Genomic DNA, 6,171 nt, shown 5'->3' with positions numbered 1-6,171 from the left:
CCCGGCCCGCCTCCCTCCGTCCCTCCATCCATCCCTCCATCCATCCCTCCCTCCCTCCGCGGCCGCGGGCGGCGGCACCGCAGCCGCCCGCCCCGCCAGCAGCGCTGCTTTTTAAAACAAACGATACACAAGTTGCGGGCTTCCTCCCCACACCCTCCTCCTTCCCGCCCCGCTCGGCTCCCGGCCCCGCTCCGGTCCGGTCCCGGCGGGCGGGCGAGGGAAGTTTCGGGGCGGCGGGCGGGGGTGGGGCGGCCGAAGTTCCCGGCGCGGGGCCGGAGTTGGGGCTGTGCAGGAATGTGGCGCCGGCTGTCACGTGAAGCGGCCCCTCGCCGCCCGGGGGGACTTGTGTGAGGGGCGGCGGCGGGGGGGGTTAAATAAATAAGCCCGCGCCTAAATACATAGTTAGGGGGCGCGGGAGGGGGTGCGGGGGTGGTGCTGGGGGGAGCGCACCCCGCTAGCCCCAAGTCGCAGGGACTCGTCCCGGACCCCCGGAGGAGGCGGGGGAAAGCCCGGGACCCGGAGGAGGACAAAGGGCGGCTTGTGCGGCTGTGGAGGAGCCGGCCGCGTCCCGGCCCGGGCGCCCCCTCCTCCCCCGGCGGGCCCCTCGCCGCCGCCCCTCCGCCCGCCGCGGCGCGGAGCGGAGCGGAGCGTCTCCCGCCCGCCCGCGCCCCCCGAGGAGCGGGCAGCCTCGGCCGCCCCCCCGCTCCCCTTAGGAGCCGGTGGCCGCCCCCCGAGGAGCCGGGAGCCGCTGGGCGGGCAGGGGCTTCTCCCCGCCGGCGAGCGGGGAAGGCGGCTGAGGGTGGCTGTCACCTCAAATAAACATCTCTGGATGGGCGCGCTCCTCCCGGGCCGGTCTGTACAGTGCAGTGAAGTTGAATAAAGCCTGGGTGGCGTCAGGTCAGAACATCTATAAGTTGTCTACTTTTGGGGGGTAGGGGTGCGAAGGGGGGAAGGGGGGCGAGGGGGAAAGCAAACGGAGCTGGGAGCGACCGGCGGGCCCGCGGGGCTGCCGGCGGTGCAGGGCGCGGAGCCCGGCCAGCCCCGGCCGGGAGGTGACCCGAGCCGAGCCGCGCCGCGGCGGGCGGCAGGCCTCGTTTCCTGCCCGGCTGGGCTGGCGAACACCAGGATTTCAGTGCCTGGAAACCAGCGCAGTTTCACAGTTAGAAAGCAGGAGCGGGGTCTGCTTTTATGGACTTGCACAAGGAGGACCTGGCAAAAAACTGCTCTCCCTTCCCTTGAAACAACTCTTTCCAGGAGTTCCCCTTTCAAAGTCTTCTTGTTGACTTCAATGAGCTTTAGAGCAGGCTTTTTTCTTTTCTTTCCTTTTCTTTTCTTTTCTTTCTTTCTTTCTTTTTTTTTTTTTTTTTTTTTTTTGACTCTCCAGATACTTTAGAAAGGAATAAAGGGTGCCTTGAATTTACTGCTTTACCTGCTGATGCCGTCTTTATCTAGTTTACCGAAGTTTGTGCAGTTCAGTGGCGCTTTTGTTTGGCATCTTATGAAGAACAAACGAGCTGCTCTTCCCTTTACCTTTTAAAAATGATACCACAATGAAAGTTCTGTTGCTTGGGCGCACGCTTATATTCCGAGCTTCCCAGGGAGGATTTATTTATGTGCGCATAAGAGTTTTAGAGCCTGTAGGAGAGCGACCAATTAGCCATGTTTGCAAAAAGGTGCAGGAAAACTTTAACTGAGGGGTAGTCTTAGACCTCCAAGTATTTAAGTGCAAAGGAATAAAGGTTCAGAATTAATTGGCAAATAGAGGAAATTGTTCTCCTGTTAGACATTGGGTATGTTTCACTAGTGGTGATTTGTTACATGTATTACAGAGAGAAGTTTTGTTTCAAATATCTTCCTCTAAACATCACGCTTAATTTAAAAGAAAATACACAGCTTCCATTTTATGTGAAGGTGTGGGCTTTGCCTTTCTTAGGCACCAGTTAGTTGCCAGAGAATACCTAAAATGAGAAAAAAGCAACATTGTATGTTTCAGATGGAGTAGCTTGGATTTGCTGACAATAAACTACTGACTTGAGAAAACCACTTAATGTTCAGGATGGAGATGATAGAGATTTCTTTGCAGAGTCTTATTTACTATTTTTCAACTAAAACCAGGCAGTAAATCAATCATCATCTGTAATTATTGCTGCAGTAATTACCTTTGGGGAGTAGGTTATCATTCTTGGTGGCCTTTGTTCAAATATCTCTTTCATTTTCCCTGTTTTATTTTTCTTGAATCATGTCAGTTTCTGAGTGGATTAATAGTATTCTGAAAGCAGTCCGATTGTGAGTTTTCTGAAAGGGCTAATAATGCGATTCATCTAAGGAGCTGAAAGATGCTTGCATAGACTAGCATTTAAATTCATGGATCAGAGTTTGCCCATCAATTATTACATCTTCATTTTTAGTGAACAAACAAAAGCTCTAAGTAATGTTGCAAGGAGAATTTCAACTGTACCTCCAGTGCAGCGCTTATTTAAATTCCTGATTTCTTAAGTATTACTGATTTAGTCAGTACAAAATGTAGTTCTACAGATAAAAATAAACAGTATTTTAAATAGCTTATTTGAGAAACTATTCTTTGAATGTATGTAAATGAGTTATTTAAACTCATGAGTGCTGTTTTACATCTAAATAAAATCTGGAGTTACACATTACATTTCCAATTTGTCATGTACTTAGCAACCCTTTCTGGGGGGAAGATATAAGAGATATTTTTGATATGTCTGTCACTTTTGATAACTTAATTTGAAACTTATATCTTAGGGGAATACTGATACAAGGCAGGTAAATACATTAAAACAAAATGACAATTGAGTTTTTCATATTGAATGCACGAAACTAATGTTCATCTGAAAATGGTGGGTGTTAAGAACTAGCTAATGACTAAATTTCTTATATTTCTTGAAAATACACTTTTTTCAATTACCCTGGTTTCTGCTTACATTCCTTTTATATTTTTTTCTCTCTTTCCTTCCTTTTTTTGTTTTTCTTTTTCCCTGTTTTGGTTTCTTGCCAACTTTGGTCTGACTGTCCCCTAGCACTTGGTGAAGATTGCATCTCAGCCTTGGACCAAGGGAAAAAAAAATAGGCATGGCTAACATTAGATAAGCCCCTTATAATTTAAGAATAGTAAAATCTTCTTTCTGAGGAAAAATAAGATTTAATTATTTTCTGTGACAAACACAGTTTTACAAATACACTGCAGGTTTATGGCAAAAAAAAAAGTCTCAAAAGGAAAGTAAATGACAGCTTGTTGAGAAACTGCAATTTGAATATCTTATTTTACTTTAGGAAGGAGGAATTAAAGTTCAACTGACGGGTGCTTTAAGGCAGGGGAAGGATCAGTTACAACAAACTCATCAGTCCTGACCTATATTTCATTCTACTGATTAATTTATCCCATTTCCTTGGCTAGTTTCTGAAAAAAAAAATCTATTAAGTATCATTGACTTGATCAAAATCACCTAATGTGTTTGGTGAGGAAGAGAGGGAGGATAGCTGGAGAAAAGCAGGTGGGGAAAGAGAAGTCAGAGATACGATACTCGTGTACAAGCCCCAAAAGAGGCACTGTGCAAATGAAAGGTATCAAAGAAAAGCAATTGTTATGTATCCTTAAACTCCTGACATGCAGGGGCAGAGCCATTCCCGAAGTAAAACTATGGTAGAGCCCCCTGTGATGAAAAAGCAAGGGAGGGGGGGCAGAGTAGTTCTTGTATGTTGTTTAACTTGGCCATTATGAGTTGTAAACCTTTTTTTGTGACTTGGCATGCTTTGGAGATATCACACTTGGGTTACTGACTGCCTTCCCCCCCTCCTCCTTCCTTTCTGGTTTATGGGGTTTTACTTTTAGGAGGGTTTGAGGTTTTTTTCCTTTGCTCTTACTACCAGCTTTTGATGAGAAAGTTTGTTTAGGAAATATGTCACAAAAATACAATCACGTGCAAAGAAAACTAGGTATTCTTTATACAAAACTGAATGCAGATGTAGTTTTACTAAATGTTAAACACAGGTTTCTCTAAGCTAAAGCCAGGAAATATTCATTACTACGTTCAAAGCCACCCATGAAAAATCACTGAAATGGTAGTTGTTAGATAAGCTAGTACAAGGAAAGTAGTACAGCCTCATGTGTTTAATAGAAGTGCTGATCTCTGATTTCTTTTTGTGGGAAAAAAACTAAACAATCTGTGGTTTTACTTCAAAGTAAATTTTTACTCAATGCAGTTTTGCGTCCTACATGCCAAAATAAAATTACTAAATGTTAGTTCCTAGAAAGATGAGCGGGATACATTTCTTAGTTGTATTTTACATACCCATGCTCTGCTTAAAGGAGGCTTGAAATATATTGCCAAGCCCAGAACATCTCTTGAAGCTGTTCCCTGTTTTTGAGGAAACCTAGGTAATCTGTCCATCTTGAACGAATTTACAACTGCAGATCAATTCATGCAGAGTATCGGTGGACTGAGTAAATGTATCTGTGTTTTAATGGGACCTCTTTCCTCAGCACAGATTCCAAGTGAAAGGATGTTTCTCATGCAGAGGTGCAGGCTATGTGGTACCAAGGAAGGTAGAATAGTAATGGATTAAAAGAAAAATGTTACAAACCAGCAGCAACAGTTCAGAGAGAATTTGACATTCGGATCCCCTTCCAACAGTAGTCTTTACATTTCTCTGTATCTGTCAACTCTTTGAATGTCTGTTTGCAGCCCCAGCCCTCCCTGCCTTCCAAATTGCATGGACTAGACTGAAAAGTCATGGGATTGTCTGCTGATTAGTCTATAATCAATCCAGCATAAACAAAAACAACAATTAGTATTGGCATTATTTCTGTGAACTTGACTTAAAGTTTCAGTATTGTTGGTCCAAAGAACCTTTTCTGAACGGGCTGTTTTCACAAACTGTGTTATTTTGGCATCATCATTTTATAGGGAGGGAACAAAAAATTCATGAGATTCCATTTGGCCTGAAAAGCAAAAACATCTGCTTGATGCATGAGTAAATTGCTGGCTTGTATTTGGCCATCCAAAAAAGGGCAAAAATTAAGATACCGAACATAAAAGAGTACATGAAAAAAAAAAGAAAAAAAAGAAATTACAAAGAGGATTTAAGATTAGCATCATTTTATAATACAGGCTATTTATAGTGTTCTCTTTTGGACTTGACAAAGCATGCCTTTATGTATTAAAGAAATCCGTAACAACAAAAACCATCCCTAACCTTTAGTAATATTCATTGACTTTGGCAATGCATATTGATAGTCTTGATTATCTGCAGGATTACAGTAATGTTGCCCAGTCATTTCTGTGGCCAGCATGAGTTATACTGACCATCATTGTCTGCTGCTTGGGGTTAGGCAAGATTAGAAGTGAGCATCTAAACAGCTACTGGCTGTACTGCTAGTTTCCACAAAGGTGAAACCTTGCGACAAAGATAATATTAAGAGGTTTAGTAAGGCTGCCAATGTGTTTGGATTGGTTTGATTTTGTTTTCCTGAGTTGCTGTTAACTTGTGCAACAAGGGAAGCTGTCAGTATGGAGTCACTTATCTAACATGTGTAAGATAACATTACCCACCATGATCTAAGATCTCTTGAAAGGCTTTATGTTTCCCTATAATTCATTCTGTCTAATTTGCAGCTGGTTTAATAGCTCTCAATTCTTTGTTCTGAAACACGATTCAATATTTTCAAACTTTTGCATTTTGAAAAAAAATCTTCCTTTTGGATAACTGTGTGTGAGGAAAAGATTCAGAAAAACCATTAACATTTTATGTAGACCATATGGATTCCCTATTTTTTTGTGTAAAAGAATTAAAATATGATAATTGGAAGGTTTTTATAGATTGATTAAAATACAGTGTAACTTCCGCTACCCTAAAACAACCTCCTAGAGTCTTTTCCTAGACATGTTTTATAGTTTCCATTGGTTTCTGTAGGGCTGCCTGAACTCAGAATCAGTCCCAGTCAGGGGTTGGGAAAATGCATTATTTCACTTAAATCAGAACTGTGGCATATACGTGTACATATATGTATATATATATATATATATATATATATATATATATATATATATATATATATATATATATAAATATTTCCCTGAAGGGACAACACCTAGATCTACAAAGAATTAGTTCTATTTGGTGCTGTGAAAATGTGCATGTCTGTTTTCA

The 6,171-nt window shown here is 42.8% G+C and overlaps 1 protein-coding gene across 23 annotated transcripts in view; it reads left to right on the top strand.

Annotated features, from left to right (window-relative positions):
* ZNF521 (zinc finger protein 521) overlaps positions 1-6,171 on the top strand; it is a 229,754-nt gene that overhangs the window by 1,687 nt on the left and 221,896 nt on the right. For 2 of the 23 annotated variants that reach the window (XM_021551594.4, XM_021551593.4), the window contains exon 1: positions 686-897. The exons of 18 other annotated variants lie outside the window; for them this stretch is intronic. The gene's annotated coding sequence lies outside the window, so the exon portion shown is untranslated. Of the gene's footprint in view, positions 1-674; positions 898-6,171 lie in introns of those variants that run through there. 3 more of the 23 variants (XM_085572029.1, XM_085572026.1, XM_021551588.4) reach the window with 3 other exon arrangements.

The sequence above is a fragment of the Lonchura striata genome, chromosome 2, assembly GCF_050655825.1.
Source record: "Lonchura striata isolate lonStrDom1 chromosome 2, ASM5065582v1, whole genome shotgun sequence".
In the NCBI taxonomy this organism is placed as follows: domain Eukaryota; kingdom Metazoa; phylum Chordata; class Aves; order Passeriformes; family Estrildidae; genus Lonchura; species Lonchura striata.
This window is presented reverse-complemented; position numbering and strand designations above follow the sequence as displayed.